The sequence below is a fragment of the Cygnus atratus genome, chromosome 7 (assembly GCF_013377495.2).
Source record: "Cygnus atratus isolate AKBS03 ecotype Queensland, Australia chromosome 7, CAtr_DNAZoo_HiC_assembly, whole genome shotgun sequence".
Taxonomy (NCBI): domain Eukaryota; kingdom Metazoa; phylum Chordata; class Aves; order Anseriformes; family Anatidae; genus Cygnus; species Cygnus atratus.
This window is the reverse complement of record NC_066368.1, coordinates 22627393-22643456: the sequence shown is the minus strand read 5'-3', so window position 1 is coordinate 22643456 and position 16064 is coordinate 22627393.

Genomic DNA, 16064 nt, shown 5'->3' with positions numbered 1-16064 from the left:
GGTCTGGGTGCCCGTCCATGATTACTTCTCCACAGGACAAGGCCAAGAGAGGAAATGTTTTGTCTTGGAGGATGGAGCTGACATAGAGCAATGAGTGCTTTTGTTTGTTTGTTTTTCATTGCCTGCAGAAGCTTATGGTGAAAGCAATAAAATACTCTCAGGGTTTATGATTACAGATATACTGCACTGTGTGCAATTATAAAGGATACTTGATACCAAACTGCTGTCTATCATGACTGAAGAGATTTTGCTTGGTCTCCATAGGCAGATTTGAAACAAGCAGCACGTGCACACACCAAGTGTCTTACAAAAGAAGATCAGACAGTTCTCATCAAAAGACTAATTTCTCTTCTGACATGTCATGGAGCACCATACGTCTGCATGAGCAGTAGCTACAGCTTAATAAAACCTTGCATACAACATCTTTATCATATGTATAAAGTGTGCAGTAAAAGCAAATGCATGAGCTGAATCGTCCATGCCGCAGCTCTTGGTGTTTAAAAGTCATGTATGGTACACATTTTATGTAGAGGTGCCTGTCATTCAAAAAAATCAAAGTGTTTAAAACAAACAAACAAACAAACAAGATATTTTGATGAAGGTGTAGAGGAGGTGGATTAGGTATTCAAGCCTCAACAGGCAACCAGGTCTGTTTTAGGGTCACCTGGAGAGGAGTTGATGAAGATTCATGTAAGCTAGCCAGTAAAAAATGGTTAAAAGGCAAATATTGGTAAGGTTCAGAGAGATGAGTATCTCTTTTCTCGCAGGATTCATTGTTTAGGAGGTCTTGAACTAGCTGCTGCTGTTTTTTTGGCTTAACACCTTTAAAAAAAAATCTAAGGATAGGTCTTTTCTTCACAAAGGTACCCTCCCTTGCCTTATGCAATATCTCAGGGATTAAAGCATCTGTTTAGGATGTGGGAGATGCGCACTGAAGTTCCTCCTTGCCTGGAGGGGTTTGGACCTAATCTCCCGCATCAGGAGAGCATCCAACCAGCCCAGCGGGCATGGGAGCTGGAGGCGTGGGAGGAGAGATCTCCACACTCACCAGCCCCACAAAAAAGCTGTTGGAGGGCTGGGTGAAATAAAATAAAATAATCCTCTCTTTAAATGAAAATAAAACAGAAGAGAAATGTTCCTATAGGAATGTCATACTTCCAAAGAAGAGAGCTGACATCTTCCTGCACATGTACAGAACTAAAAGAGATAGGTAAGAGAAATAATATTCTGGTGACACCAAACTGTACTTTCATTACACTTTGCAGAGAGCATATTTCTGCTGGACTGAGATAAATCCTGAGGGTGCATTTGTTTCTGTGGCAGCGAAAGCACTGCTCTGGCAGCAGCATCTCTCTGCAGTGAACAGGAGACTTCATTCTTTTATCAGTCAGAATCACCAGCAGCAGGATCCTCAACATCAATTTGAATCTGAAAACAAAACAAAACAAAACAGAAACAAAAACAGAAGAAGTATTAGGTGAGGAGGCTTTGGAGGCAGTAGGTCAGATACATCAAACACAAACACCTGAAGAGAGGAAGAAGCACAAACTGCATATTATACATGTCCAAGTGAGCACACTTTCACACACACATGGTCACGTTGACTGCTGTGATGGTAACGTGCCATATGGAAAAAAGGACTAAAACCATAGACGAGGGGGGGTGTTTTGAAGTATTTTTTATGAAGTTCCTCTTTTATGCTGTTAAATAATGCCTTCTACCCAAGGAAGAGCTGCCAGTGATGTTTGGGACAAGTGAAGAGTGGTTTCTCTACACAAATGGCAAAGCTTTATCACCTGTGGTTCATGCTACCAGCCAATTCCCTGAGTTATGGGTTGGTAGGAGAGAAAATATTTAGAAAGCAAATTCTCATAGCACATTCTTAGAATCATGCAATCACAGAATGGCTTGGGTTGGAAGAGACCATAAAAACCATCTAGTGCCAACCTCCCTGCCATGGATGGGGCACCCACAGTTCCTCTGAGCAGCCTGGGCCTCACTGCCCTCAGAGTAAAGCAAACATTGCACAGAAAAATGATGCTAGGTTTGGTTCTGCTGTGATGTCTCACATGTGCCACTTGTTTAAACCGCAGAAGATACTTTATACATTGCCTTCTCCTTCTCTGTTTGTTCCAATAATTTGTATCCCAGGTATGTGGCAGCATTAGCAGTAGTGAAAGTACATGAAATAATTGACATTAGTGAAAAATGTGTTATTTTAACGGTATTTTAAGTCAATCCTCCCACAAAAATAAGGCCTGAACTTAACCTGCTTTGTCTTGTTTAAGCACATGTGCATATGTCTGCATTTGTGTGAGCAAGGCAAGGGACTCACATTTGCCGCAGCTAGAAATTGCAGATTTTTAACTTTTTTCTTCAGGCGAAAGCTGTTTTCTCATTACTCCAGTGGGAGTGGAAATGTGTCCAGGTGGTGGCTGTGGGGGGATAAGCACTACACTGATGGATTTCCAACATGTCAAATTGCTCCTACATCAAGTCCGAGTGGATTTGCTCACTCTTTTGTTCTGAAAGATGGCTCGTGGATGAAGGCATGGCTTGGAGGAGTTGATGCTTAGTATTTAACCTTTGTGGAGATGGACCTTCACAGCTGATGTTCTCCCTTACCCACAGCTCCTAGCAGGTCTGTGGTGAGCCATAGTGCCCTCTGAAGCCTCAACATGATGGTGGGCTCGTTGTACCAAACTGGAATCCCACCTTACTAGGGGTGGGATTCAGTCAGATAAATGTAGTCATTTGAGGTGCCATGGGGATACATGGAACATCCCCAGCTCCTGTTCCTCGGGGTAGAGGAGATCTGCAGGTCCTACATCATGTCTGCTGGTCCTCTTTGGCTGGAAGTTAAAATGAGTAAGTGCTCATAAGGGGCTCCTGGGTTATCTGATGTCAGGCTGCAGCAAACAGCAAGTGGAAGAGCAGATGTGAGATCTTCCTACTCAATCTCCTGCTTCCCCTTTTGAAGTGGGAGATTAATGACCAAATCAGATTGTTGACTTTACAGAGGCTGTAGTCAGGGCTAATGTCATAGTGTGATACTTCAATAGCGGGAGGACGATGCTTGTGTCTGACAAAAGCAGCTAATAAACAAAGATGAATTGAATGTACTTCCAGGTTATTAATGACTTCCCAGCACAGTAATCTCCAGAAACAATAGGGAAATGTTTACTCAGCGGGTTATAGTTTTACTTAGGTTAATGACTGTTGGATTAACCGGCAGCTCGGGTGATGCATCAGTGTGTGCTTCGCAGCAGCATCCTGCAGGGACAGATCAAATGTTATGTTTTGAGTTGTGGGAGAAGCTGAGATCTGTGTCTTCTCTAGTATGTGAAGATGCTTGGGAAAAATACTTGGAAGTGCTCTCTGCCCAGTGCTGCTCAGAAGATGAAGTGCTCTGTTTATCTGCCCCTGTTTGCCTAGTCTTTCTTCTTCATCTTCAAAGCACTTGACTGACATTATCCCATTAACGTCTGGGTGGGAAAGGTAAGCAACAGGCAATGGGGACCGGCCTCTGTGCTGCTGACGTCCACAAGCGGTGCCAGGAACACACAGAGGGGGTGCTTTGGGTACAGCCTTTTCCCCAGGTTAATGAGGAGGTGTGGGAAAAGGGGGCAGAAGACACCTAAGGGGGGAAATTTTTGACCTTGCTAATCTCCATGACGGCAAAGTAGGTTCTGCTGTTCCCACTCAATATGTGATTTTTGGTGGCCTCATAGTACCTAAAGGATGTGAGAACAGCATGCGGCCATCCCCACGTCTCAAGACTCTTCCCAGTACCTCAGCCCCCCCGGTTGCTCCCTGTGGCCTTGGGTGTGTGGCTGTCCCCTCTGATCTCCAGGGTAAAGTGCCATCCCCACCACCTAGATGGGGCTTCCCACTGCTGGCTCTCTCCATATCCCCCACACTCAGAGCAAGGAAAGTCCCATGCTCCTCAAGTCCTGCTCCTTGTGGGGTAGTTTTAAAAGTCAGGACTTCTCCCCATTTAAAAAAAAAAAAAAATTTCCTCTTTACCCATGTTTGCCCGGTGGAAGTTGAGTCAAAGTGTACTGAGACACTGAGGTTTGTTTTTCTATCACTTTTCTGAGCAGTTCAAACACTGTAATTTCAGCATGTGGTTCAGCTGACTGCCATCCACCTCTCTGCACTCTACAGAGCACATCATCCATAGGTGATGGGTCTTTAAGGAATAATTTATGAATATTTTTTTCCTTCTTCTGGCTTCCTTCCAGCCCCAAATCACTGAAAAAGAGCTCATGAGCCTGGGGTGGGTGGGAGGAGGGGGTGAGAGACATGCATTTTTAAAAGGAAAAGAGGTTAAAATTACAGTGGGGCTGGAAATGTTTGGAGGAAGGGGCAGGATGACAGTCTTTGCACCCTCTCTGCCTTGCAAAGCTTTGGGTTTCACTCTCAATGCATTCCCCATCCATGGCAAGAGGGCAAGAAAATGGATGTGAATGACGTCTGCTGTCTTACATCAAATTAAAAACGTTATAGTTGGAAGAAAAGAAGGAAAACCCCCAATATCTTCTGACCTCCCTGGCAAGGATGCTTGCTCCTGCAAAGGACAGGGAAACGAAACGCGCCCGATTTTTGACGCGTCGTTTTTCAGGCTCTTCAATTACGGCCCGCAAGCCGGCGGTCGCCTGCTGAGTGGCGCTGTCGTTCACACTCCCCATCTTCCTGTCGGCTGGTCGTGGCAGGAGGTCACGCAGCGTGAGCGGGCTGATTTATGGGCTCGCCGGAGCGCACAAAGGCTTTCGGAGGAAGTCAGAGCTCTCCTGCCGCCGCACTTTCAAGGCTGATGGGGCTGAGCTGCCTCGCAGATGAGGCCGTGGCACCGGGAGCGTGGTGCGGTGCTTGCTGTCATTTTTTAGCAAGCAACGGTGGAGGAAAAAACGAACACAAAATCAGTGCATTGATATTTCACCTCTATTATTCAACGCTTTTCTTTTAGAGAGGATGCTGCTCAGCGATGCTGTGGTGTGGCCACTGCTGCCCATCTCCACGGCAGTCCAGCCCTCATCCTCCTCCACCTGCTTTGCTCCCGTTGGGTTTTCCTCCATCAGCTCCACATGGCTGAGTCTACGCCTGTCCTACACCTGAGCCAAGCAAAGGCTGCAGTTAGCCAGGTAAAAAGGGTGAGAGCTGAGTTAAAGGTCTTGTATGTCAAAACTCTGGTGCACATGAGAGAGGAGTTCCCACGGCCCCATGTGTCCCCATAGCTGTGTTGATTTATGATATTGATCTTGATAAAGAGAGATTAAATGCTCATTTCACACCCTTTTTCTTTTATACTTTAAATAATAGATGGAAGCATCCTTGAGTTATTAAAGATAATGTGATGTTACCTTCTTTAGGTAAACACATAGATGGACAGCATTTTAATTTTTTGTGGATATCGCCTATGTCCTTACCATAATGATTGTAAATCTCTTTTGAAAAATAATAATTGTGTAAAGCAGAAAGTATATTCCTTTATTTTATGTCTGGGAGAGCCACTGGGAGGGTAGTTACTGTAACATTAATGTGTGTGTGTGTGTTATAAATGCATCAATACGTATCTAAATTTAGATTATATATTGATATATTTAGAGTAACATGATGCATATAAACATTTTCTTTTTCACTTAGGAATGAATGAGGGGAAAAAAACCAAGTTCCCTGGCCCTGAAATTCAATGAAAAATTACACTTCAAAGTATCTGACTGTATTGAGACAGGAAATACTGCAACAGGAGTTTTTCTTGCACTGGTTCATCACGGTGTTGGATACAGTTAAAGGAAAAGTTTGCATGAGTCTTCTACAGCAAATCAAAATGGTTCAGTGAAACAAAACAGCTTTGAAGGGACCACCTACCATAAACATTATTCTGAAAGACTAAATTCTTAGCACAAGCATCCAAAGAGTAAATGATAAACAGATGAGGGCACAAACTGAAATTTCACAGAGTTGTAACTTTAACTTTCTGCATGTGTTGAAGAAATACGCCTCTTAAAAGAACAGCGGAGCTGTTTACTATTAACAGCATCACTTTATTTATATACACAGCACCCAGCACTGTTCTGATCCACTTGATGCAGTGCTTGAAGGGGTTATGCCTTGGCTGCCAAGCTACAGTTTCATTGACTGTAGTATAACTTTGCTGAGCACTGGTGTATGCCTACATTACAGCAATCAGCTTGTATGGATTTTTTTTCATCTTTAGGTGCTCTATGTAGCACATTTCCAGGTACATGCAACTTATATTACTGACTGCAGCAGCTGTAATGCAAATTCAGGCATTTAAGAGCCATGGATTGGCTTTTTTTGTTCCCTTCTGTGAAGCTGCCCATCACTTTTGGGCCTCCATAGTGTCCACCAGCATCCTTCCCCCATCCATGCCACTCACTCTGCTCTGCCTTGATATTAGTTTCCAAACAATTTCTGCTACTCTAATTTTGCCACCATTTAAAAAAATTGCTGTATGAATTTGGTAGAGCATTTCTTGTGCATTGGGAAAGACGACCTCACTGTATTGCCACTATATGCCCGGAGTTGAATTTAAGGAGGAATTAGGAACGTGGCTTTGAAAATGCCAAACAAAGTCACTTGAACACACTAATCACTTCAATACATCAAGAGTTGTGCAGATGATATTTATGGCTGTGGAAAAAAAAAAGAAAGAAAAGAAGCATATTTTGCTGGCTTTTGATTCACTGTAAAAATCTTGGATTAGTCTGAAAAAAAAAAACTGAAATACGAGGGCAGTAATTTCTCAGGCTAAATGAAACACACCCACAAAGTTCATTTGTAATAAATAAAAAAGTAAATAACAGGGACTAATGAACAAACTGTTTGCCTTTCACAAGAAGCTGTGGAGCCCTGAGCTCCCAAGTGCTTGATCCCAGCAGCCACTGGCAGTCCCAGGCCTCCCAGTGAATCATTCCTGGCATTTATAAATATACTCCTAACCAGTGAGCTGTCAGTAAATTAAAACAAATACATAGTTTAACATAATTAAATGTCTGAGGAGATGCTTGCCTTCCCCTGCTTCTCTATCCTTGCCTCTTCCTCCCATGGGCCCTTGTAAGAGACACACAGATTCACAAGAAAGTGCACATATCCAGCGCAGTCACTGTTAAAACCATTTATTTTTCATTGGTAAACCAGACTGATGTCTACAAGCCCTTCTACCCACTGTAAAAGCAAAGCATGCCTCTCAAAGCTTTCCAATTGCTGATAGATATCATATCTCTACACGAGATCACTCTGCACCATCCTTTTACCTTGGGCTGGCTTGCTGATGATGACAGAAATGGCTGAAAAAATATTTGCAACAACTGTCCCTGCTCAATGTCTGGATATATTTGTGTCTGCAGTCCCTCTGCTTGCTTCACCCATCACTGGATGCTTCTTAAAATCTTGAAACAAAAAGTGTTAAGCTGCTACAGCTGAAATAAATGTACACAGTCTAAACCCTTTTGATTTTGGAAGTGTCACACCATTGTCACAGCCTGACATGCCTGATTAGATGTGTCTTACACAGTAGAAATGAGGTTGACAAGTGCCACCCTCTAGAGACACCACCGCAGTCCAGCACAACTGAGCATCTCGTGGAGAATGAGGCACCCAGTGCTCCTGGGGCGACATTTAAATTCCTAGTTATAAACAAGGGCATTTTTGGACTGATCTGAGGGTTTAGCATCTTCTTGGCCCCAAAAATTAAATTTTCATTTCCAAGGGAGGGGACCCTTTGCTGTGCACCTGGGGAAACACCCCCTCTTCACCATTCACTACCAGTGAACCTGGCATTTCAAGATGGTGGTTTGATAAAGGCCCAAGGATGGTTGGGATGCCTGTGCACAGCTGGAACCTTTAATTACCACACTTGAGTATAATTTTCTGTAAAGTCACTTTCTCTGATCCTTACTTTGGAAAGTGCACAAAGCCCACAGGTCCATGAGCATTGCTCACCAACATGGGCCCCAGACTGAACTGAGCTTGCATGGTCTCGCTTGAAGAAAATTGAGCGGTGCCACATAGTGGTGCACTTGAAAGTGCCCATGGGTATGTGGCCAAATCTCATGAAGCCAAGAGGAGAGGTCCCTTCGCTTCGGGGTTACCTCTGGGTGCTAGCAATAGCTCAAGAGGGAGCTTGTTCTCTTCATATTTGGAAAGAAAGAACAGTCAACAGGTCTAAATCCAGAGCATTTCATGGTCTAAACCCCAACCTTTTAGCAAGGAGTCAACACAGGGCCAGTTTTCGGGTGCTCCATGTTACTGGCCATGACCAAAGGACACTGGGACTGGCCTGAAATGGTGATGGTGTTTGCTCTCCAGGTCTTTCCACACTGGGATCCCCAACAACAGGATTGGGAAAGAGCTAGCTCATGCTCCATGGCTGATGGGCTTCGGTTTGTGTGCGCCTCTATCCAGGCTTTAATGAAAGGATCCCAGGCAAAATCCATTCATCTGCAGTCTCTCATTTCAACACATCCCTAAATATACTGTGTGCATCCTGGGGAACTGGTAACCTACTATCAAGGGCCTGATACTGTGAAATGTGGAGCAATTCCTGGGAGGTGCAGCTCCCAGGGAGCTGCAGGCGCTCCCAGAAGTCCCTCAGCATTTTGCAGTACCGGGCCCCAAATAAACAGGGAGAGTTATTCCAAGGTCTGCAAACCAAAGCAAGTATCCAACCCAAGCCAGCTCTTGCCCTGTGTTATTTGCATCTTGCTATGTTTAACTCCAGATCACAGTTCTTAGTAAATTGGGCTTGAAAATTATTTGAGCAGGTTAGAATTTGGCTAGCAGCTGGCAAACCTTGGGTAGTTATTTCCTGTTCCTGTTATTCAGCTACGTTTACAGTTGTCAGAGTTAATGCAGTAGGCTTTTAGCAGCCCACCTCTTCTGTTTAGGCTGGAAAGTCTATAAGAGAGCAGGACGATGACCTTCCCCTCCATGAACTGTGGCAACCAGCCCTGCTGCTCAAAACTCCAAGATGGGCTTGTGGTGGTGGCCAGGAGTGGGATGTGGGCTCTCCAACTTCACTTCATAGATCTGGATGTGCCAAATCTGGAGGCACTCTGGCAAATAATCCATAATAGGGGTGGCCAAAACTTCATTTGCCAAGATTTCATCCTTCAAAGAATATATGTGTTCACCTAAAGCTCTGCACATTTATCTTGGTCTCACTGTGTAAAATGAAATAATTTGCCTTTTTTTTTTTTTCCTGAAGATACTTGCTAACAAACATGGTGACACAAGGATGACTTTTGGCAATGAGACTGCAGGAGAAGTTGAGCCTTCTGGATGCTGCCTTGCTGCAGCACCAAAGAACAGCTATTAATAGGGTTGCATGGTGGTCGAGTATGACTGATTGAGTAATGTCTGACTTCAGAAGCAGCTCGCGCAGAAGATGAACTTTCTCATAGAATGGACCTTCATGCGGTTTTGCTCCCAGTCAGCTTTCTTTTTGAAAGCTCCAGAGTTAAAGAAAGGCTAACCAGCCCACGTGCAACAATTGGCAAGAAAGAGATTTAAAATGGGAGCCTCCCAGGGTGTCGGCCACACAGCAGGAGTGTCACTGCTACACGATGAGACTCCACTCTCGCCTTTTGCAACAAAAAGCATCCCTTGGCTAATCATCAAGCCATACTTAATCTAATCATCATTTCAGTTCCGAGCTTTAATTCAGTTCATTGCTTGCAGAGCATAATACTTTCTTTTTACTACTTTCTTTCACTTTACTACTTCACCAAAAAATAAAATAAAAAAATTATAAACTTGGAGTTAGAGACTTGATATCTCTTAATCTGCTGCATCAGATTTTTCACTACAATTTTTTATTTTTCATTTTTTTAAAGGAAAAATATTCTAAGTGAAAGAGCTAAGTCCTGTGTTAGAAAAGTACATTTTTTTTTATGGGGACCAAATGCTGGCTTGAACGCCTTCACTATGCTCTGCTCTTTATGCTGCCCTTTAGTGTTAGCTATATTAAACATGCTTAGTCTCCCGAGGCTGCACTTTTCATCTTATGGTAGCTTCATTACTACTTAATTAGTGAACAATTCTAGGGCAGTGAGACGCTTGCCTTTGTTTTTTATCAACCACTGTGACACACAGGATAGTATCACTTTCAGTGTAGGAACATGGCCAAAAAAGCATAATTGCCATTGTTATCCCGTCCTGTGTGTGAGCATTGGGTAAGTGGACATTGCTGGCGAGGAGTCAGATAATTATAGGGCTGAACTCCGCTGAATAATGCAAAATTGAAACCATTCAGGCCATCGTGGTTTCTGGGATGCTTCTTGCTTGAGTGAAACCTACTCACATGAGGAAGGGTTGGCTTCTGGGACGTGGTTTTGGGCAAGAAGGACTGGATTTAATTTCACCCTAGCCAGCCCAAACACGGTGCTATTTGTGTGTGCTCTTCCCCAGTACAAGAGTGTAAATGCTTTCTTAGGCATCCCCTGGGGTGCAACACTGGGGAACGATGCCCAGAATTTACCTTTTAACCACCTGTAGAGTATACATGATAATGCATGTGCTACTTGGTGATCATGGTACCATAACAGACAGATTTTCTTCAGGTGTTGAGTTGTTGGAAAAGGTCATTTGGAAATAAGGACAAGAAATGAATATCCCATGTCCTGGGGAAAAAGGACTGATGCCCTGCTAGTATGCAGATGTGGAGATACCTGTATTCTTGCTGTGCAGCTCTACACGGGCAGCTCTAGAGGCTCTTGCTCGTGTACCCTTGATATCTGTCACTCTATCCTTGGAAGAGCTTTGCTGAAGCCACCATACATCAGGGCTGAACTGGGCTCAACGCTATGCCAAATTGGGATGTGGGCAGTGGTGTGGTTTTGCTGTTCTGCCAAAAATTGAACCCTGCCATCCTCCTCTCATTCTGCACCATGCTTAATCTGCTTTGAGGAATATCAGGTCCTTCCAGTACCTGGCAAATGACTCCTATGACAAGGAGGGTCACTTTGTGTTCATGTGCGCCATCAGGTGAAACATGGCATGAGTTTTGCTAGGCACAAACCCTCTCACTTCTTGATGCCATGGCAAGCCACACACTCAGCTTTGCTGCTTCCCCCAGCCCAGGCTGAGTCAAAAAGAAAATTTCAACACAAATTAAGATTAAGGGATAGAAGATGATAGAGTTTTCCGCTGCTGCCAACTGAAAAGAAAAATAGATTTTGAACTGCAGCAGCAGAGGGCAGAAAATAAGATGCTCTTGGGAGACCTCCAACCACCATCCTGCAGTACTGCACCATGAGATAAATCCTGAACCAAACTTAACGCTAATAACGTTTAAAAAGCTTCACGGAACCACAGAAATGGAGTTGAGGAGAGGGTAAAGAGCTGAACCTAACTGTCAAACCTATGATAGTGAGAATAGCTGCATCCAAGCTGAAAGTGGCACACAAACATAAGAGTTCCTTGACATACAGCACATGGGACTCTTTTTTTGGTCATTTCACTTTAAAAAATAATTTGTTTCGGGTCCCTGTTTTGCTAGACTGTCAATTCTTTAAGCACAACAGGGTTGGTTCCTAGTTGGGGAATAACCACAAGCCAATTAGAAGTTAAATTGTTGAGCAGTATGCATCTAATTGAAGTCTCTACTTTCTGCCTGCTATTTTTAGTGTTTGGGCCAAGCTGCAGCTCCACGTAGGGTATAATCATGTTTATTTAAGAGCAACATGTACCTCAGTGAGAAAAATAAAATCCAGCAGGCAGAGCTGTTTTTTACCAAATATACATGGGTGGGTGGTACACTTCAGGTCTAGACTGCTCTTTCTCCCTTGTATGCTATCTCACATCGGGCATGCATTCTTTTTGCTTCAAGACTATGCCTGCAATATGTGTGCATACATGCCTTAATGCAAAGCACACCTTCCCCATTCTTTTATTGCCTTTTATTGTCATCTACTATCAGCATTTCCAAATTGTCTTCCAGGTACATTGGGGCAGTAACAAGAGACCCTGGTTGTGCTGGAGCAGATAGGTGGGCTGATACACTTGTCACTTAGAAGACAAAAAACTGAAGGAGATGCCACCAGTCAGTCCTGAGCATCTTCCCCTTCCCAAGGGGGATTTTGGGGTTATTTTGAGTAAGCTCTCAGGTGTTTAAGGAACGATTTGAAGGATGACAGCAAAGCGTCTGTGTGTGTTTCTGTGAGGCTTCCAGCAAGGGGAGGCATAGGAAATGGTTATTTGCTGGAGGTTTTCAATATCTGGGCTCTAAAAGGTCACAGGACTGGTAGGACTGGGATGGGACAACCTCAGCAATAAATTGGATGCCTTGGAAATGAAGACAGTTTTGTCTGCACTTGAGATGGTGAGCAAGGATCCATGTAGGGTGGCTTGGGGTGGAAGCAGAAGGACAAGGGAACCAAATCCCATCAAAACCAGGGGAAGAAAAAGATCTTTTCAGCAACTTGTCAAGTGGACATAAGAGGCCTGAGACAAGTCAGAAATAAATCACAGGGGGGGCAGTCATGCGACATGATGTTGGGTTGCAAATGAGACCACCAGGTCTGAACCATAGGAGGAGGAGAAGATCATGGGATAACGAGACAACCACGCTGGACCTGTGTAGGGCACCAGAGTGGAGACGAGCAGATTTGTAATGTGAAGCTCAGCCTGAATGATGAGGGACGGAGAGCTTAAGAGCTTTAAAAAGTTTTTTTAGCCAGGGGTTGCAACTGGAGCTCTGGCTCTGCCGAAACACCACATCAGTCATCTTAGCTTTAGGAGTGATAAGAAGGGAGATAGGGAAGCTGATGTGTGCCTTAAAGAGGTCTGAGAATGGGTTGAGGCAGCTATTTCTCTAGCCTGCCTGTACCGTGACTCCCTGTCATAACCTCATCGGCTTGTTTCCTTAAAACACCCTGAGGAAGTAAACAAAAATGAGAAGCCAGGAAAATCCAGTATTATTCTTTTTCTTAGTAGCATCCGATTTTCTTATTCACCTCTATCTTATGTATGTCTGTTGAATAGCACATGTGCATGCCACATCCCACACACTGTGAGGAAAAGTGCCCCTTTTCAGGAATTTTGCGTACATTCCTCTCTTACCACAAAGGGGATTGAGTTTGTCTCAGTGAAAAAGCCATAGATTTTATTCAAGATATTCCCACATTGATTTCTCCCATCTCAATGGCTCTGCAAAATAACAGTACTAAACAAAACCCAGCAGCACCCATCTTAAATAACACCCATCTGGAAACATACACCCCAAAACTTCATCCTAAACCACGAAGCATGTGTCCTTGCTCCTTATCTTCTTTCGCAACATTTGATGTTAAATCTTCAGACAGAGTTGATTCGAAAGTTATCAAAATGATGTTTGCAAGGAGGAAATAAAACTGAAATGCCAATGTTTTGATATTCAGCAATATTTAAGGCATAAAATAAGAAATTGTGGTCACTGAGTTACCCAATTGTTCCTACAGAGCACACTTAGCTCTGTGATGGGAAGGTGGCATTCCATTTTTAATGACAGTGAAGGAATTTAACAATAATAAACTAAGCAGTAGTAAGAAGTTGTGACAACAATGGAAACTCTGGCTTTGAAAGCATCTTGCTTTACTATTTACATTATTTAAACAACATTATTTAAATCCACAGGTAATGTTTTTCCACAGCTTAAGACAGACTCAGATCTAAATAAGGATCAAGATACCTAAATAATAAGAGTGTGGCTCCCTAGGCTGTTGCACTTCTGGCACAGTGAAGAATTGCCTAAGCACAAAAGCTGAAAAAGGCCATCAGGAACACTGCCTTGGGACCATCCCCATCTCCAGGGCAGGTTTAAAGACTTATTGAACCTGATTCCCCTGCTCTAAGGGCTGTGCTTGGGTTGCACAGCTGTATTCACAACAATGCAGTAAATGGGGAATGTCATGAGCCTGTAGGACATGCCACCACCCATAGGACATGCCAGCAGGACCCTGTGCGATGACAGAAAATTCCTGGGGCAGAACATGTGCTTTTCCCAAATGCAGAACCAAAGTTTAGTAACTTTGATATGTTGAACAGTGGGTGGGAACAGGAGAAAAAAAAAAGAAAAAAACAGACGTGCAGGCTGCAGCTAATACCTGGGGTTGCTCAACAGCAAGAAGATCAGGCGCTAGACAGCTTTAAGGCATTAACAGTACTCTCCGCTGGTTTACCAATGTTTCTTTTGTGAACTTCAATAACAAAAGGTCAAATTGGAACCTAGAGGGTAGCGTGCAACTCAATATTCAATGTGTCAGCGAACTTCTTAAAAGCAATAAAATCTGGAAGATCTGCAAGAGAGAAAAACTAATATTCTTCTGTCCAGCTGTTTGCTGGCAGCTCTGGCATTTATAAAATGCTGTCTTACAAAGAAGACTCCTGTGGCAACAAGTATTATTAATCCACGAGACAAGTAAATTCACAGAGACAGAAAGAGGAGATGTTGCTGGAAAATAAGGAACCTGCCAGAATTATGTGCCATGTCGATTCCTTGTCCCAAGGTCTCCAAAAATATCTTGATGGGCTTAAAAAGGGATCCAAAAATATTTACGGGTCAGATGAAGGCTGGAGGTCTCTTTTCCCAACAGTCCAACAATTGAACAGTGTTTTGCAAGAACATGATATCAAAGAATGTATGATAAGCTATTTGCAGCTCTAGAAAAAACTCATATGATGAAAATTTCAATGCATGTGATCAGTGCTTCAGTGTCATGAATTGCAGGAAGGGTTTTCCTCCCCCTCACTGGTCAGTGCCTCCATGTAGTGCAGCAGGACTTCTGCAGCTGCTGCTGGCCTTCACCAACAATGAACTCGAGATGTTATCAGATCCTGAGCTCCTGGGAGAATACAAAATTCTAAACCAAGAACTAAAGCATAAATAATTTGGGTCACACAGGCCTCCCTTCTTGGTTATCAGGCAATTAGGCTGCTACAAACCAATGCTGCTGGCTTTCTGGTGGAACATCAGACAGCTTGGGCAAAGGGCACCTAGCTCAGGAACAGGGTCAGCTCTTTATCACTCTGCTGGAAGTAGAGCGGGCCACCAGCATGAGGCCAAGTTTCATAGGCTAGAAGCAGCAAAGTCCCTGTCTGCCCCCAAAAGACTTCTCTCTGAGTAGCAGAGCTCCCAGCCCATGATGGGAACAACACTTTAATACTGCTCATAATGATGCTCATAATGAGCAGTCTTGATGAGAGAGAGCCAAGACAACATCTAACATGTATAAGCCTTCCCCAAAAATTCACATACATAATCTGGAGCAATGCTGAGTCTGGGTAGGAGCACTGAATGGAGGTGCTGGCCCCAGCTAGTCAGGGTGTGCAGGCATCCCTGGGGCTGGCTACTGCTTCCACCCAGACTCCTACAGAGATGCAAAATACAAATGCTTTTGTAGCTGTTTTCTCCGTTTCCTCAGCAAAGAGGCCTGAACAAAAGTAGTGTATGCCCCAGAACCATGAGTGTTAAGAATTTAAAAAGCTGCACCTAGAAGCAGATTTCTGCACAAAGGATATGGGATATAAACTCACGATCCCATGAGATTAAGTGGTCCCTCTGGATGGGGGTGGCACCAGGTCTGGTCTAAAGCAGCTTTGGGCTCTTCCCTCACCCCTGTCTGAATGCAGCCCATGTGGCCTCACGTGTGAGCTGCAGGACTCCAAGTAGGGGAAAAGATCCAGGACCGCTCGCTATCGTGGCCATTACTCATCCCCCAGCACAGGCTGGGCTGAAGCCAAAAGCAGTTATGTTTCTGGGATGATCATTTATGGTCAGGCATGCCTTCTGATAGAGGCAGCTAAACCTTGCTAACGTGAGACGTCTGGGACAGCAAAGCCACCACAATGGGGAAGGATCAGCCCAGGCCAGCCCATGGGAGGACAGACATTTGTGATGGAAAACAGCTCCATTAGCATTTTGCTTTTCCACCTCCCAACCCACACAGCCTGTTCTCTCAAAAGCTGAGGAAGAGAAGAAAAAAAAGCAAAAAAGCAAAAAAAAAAAAAAAGCTTTTCATTAGACATGGAGTCAAGCGAGGCTCTCCGCTCTTCTAACAAAA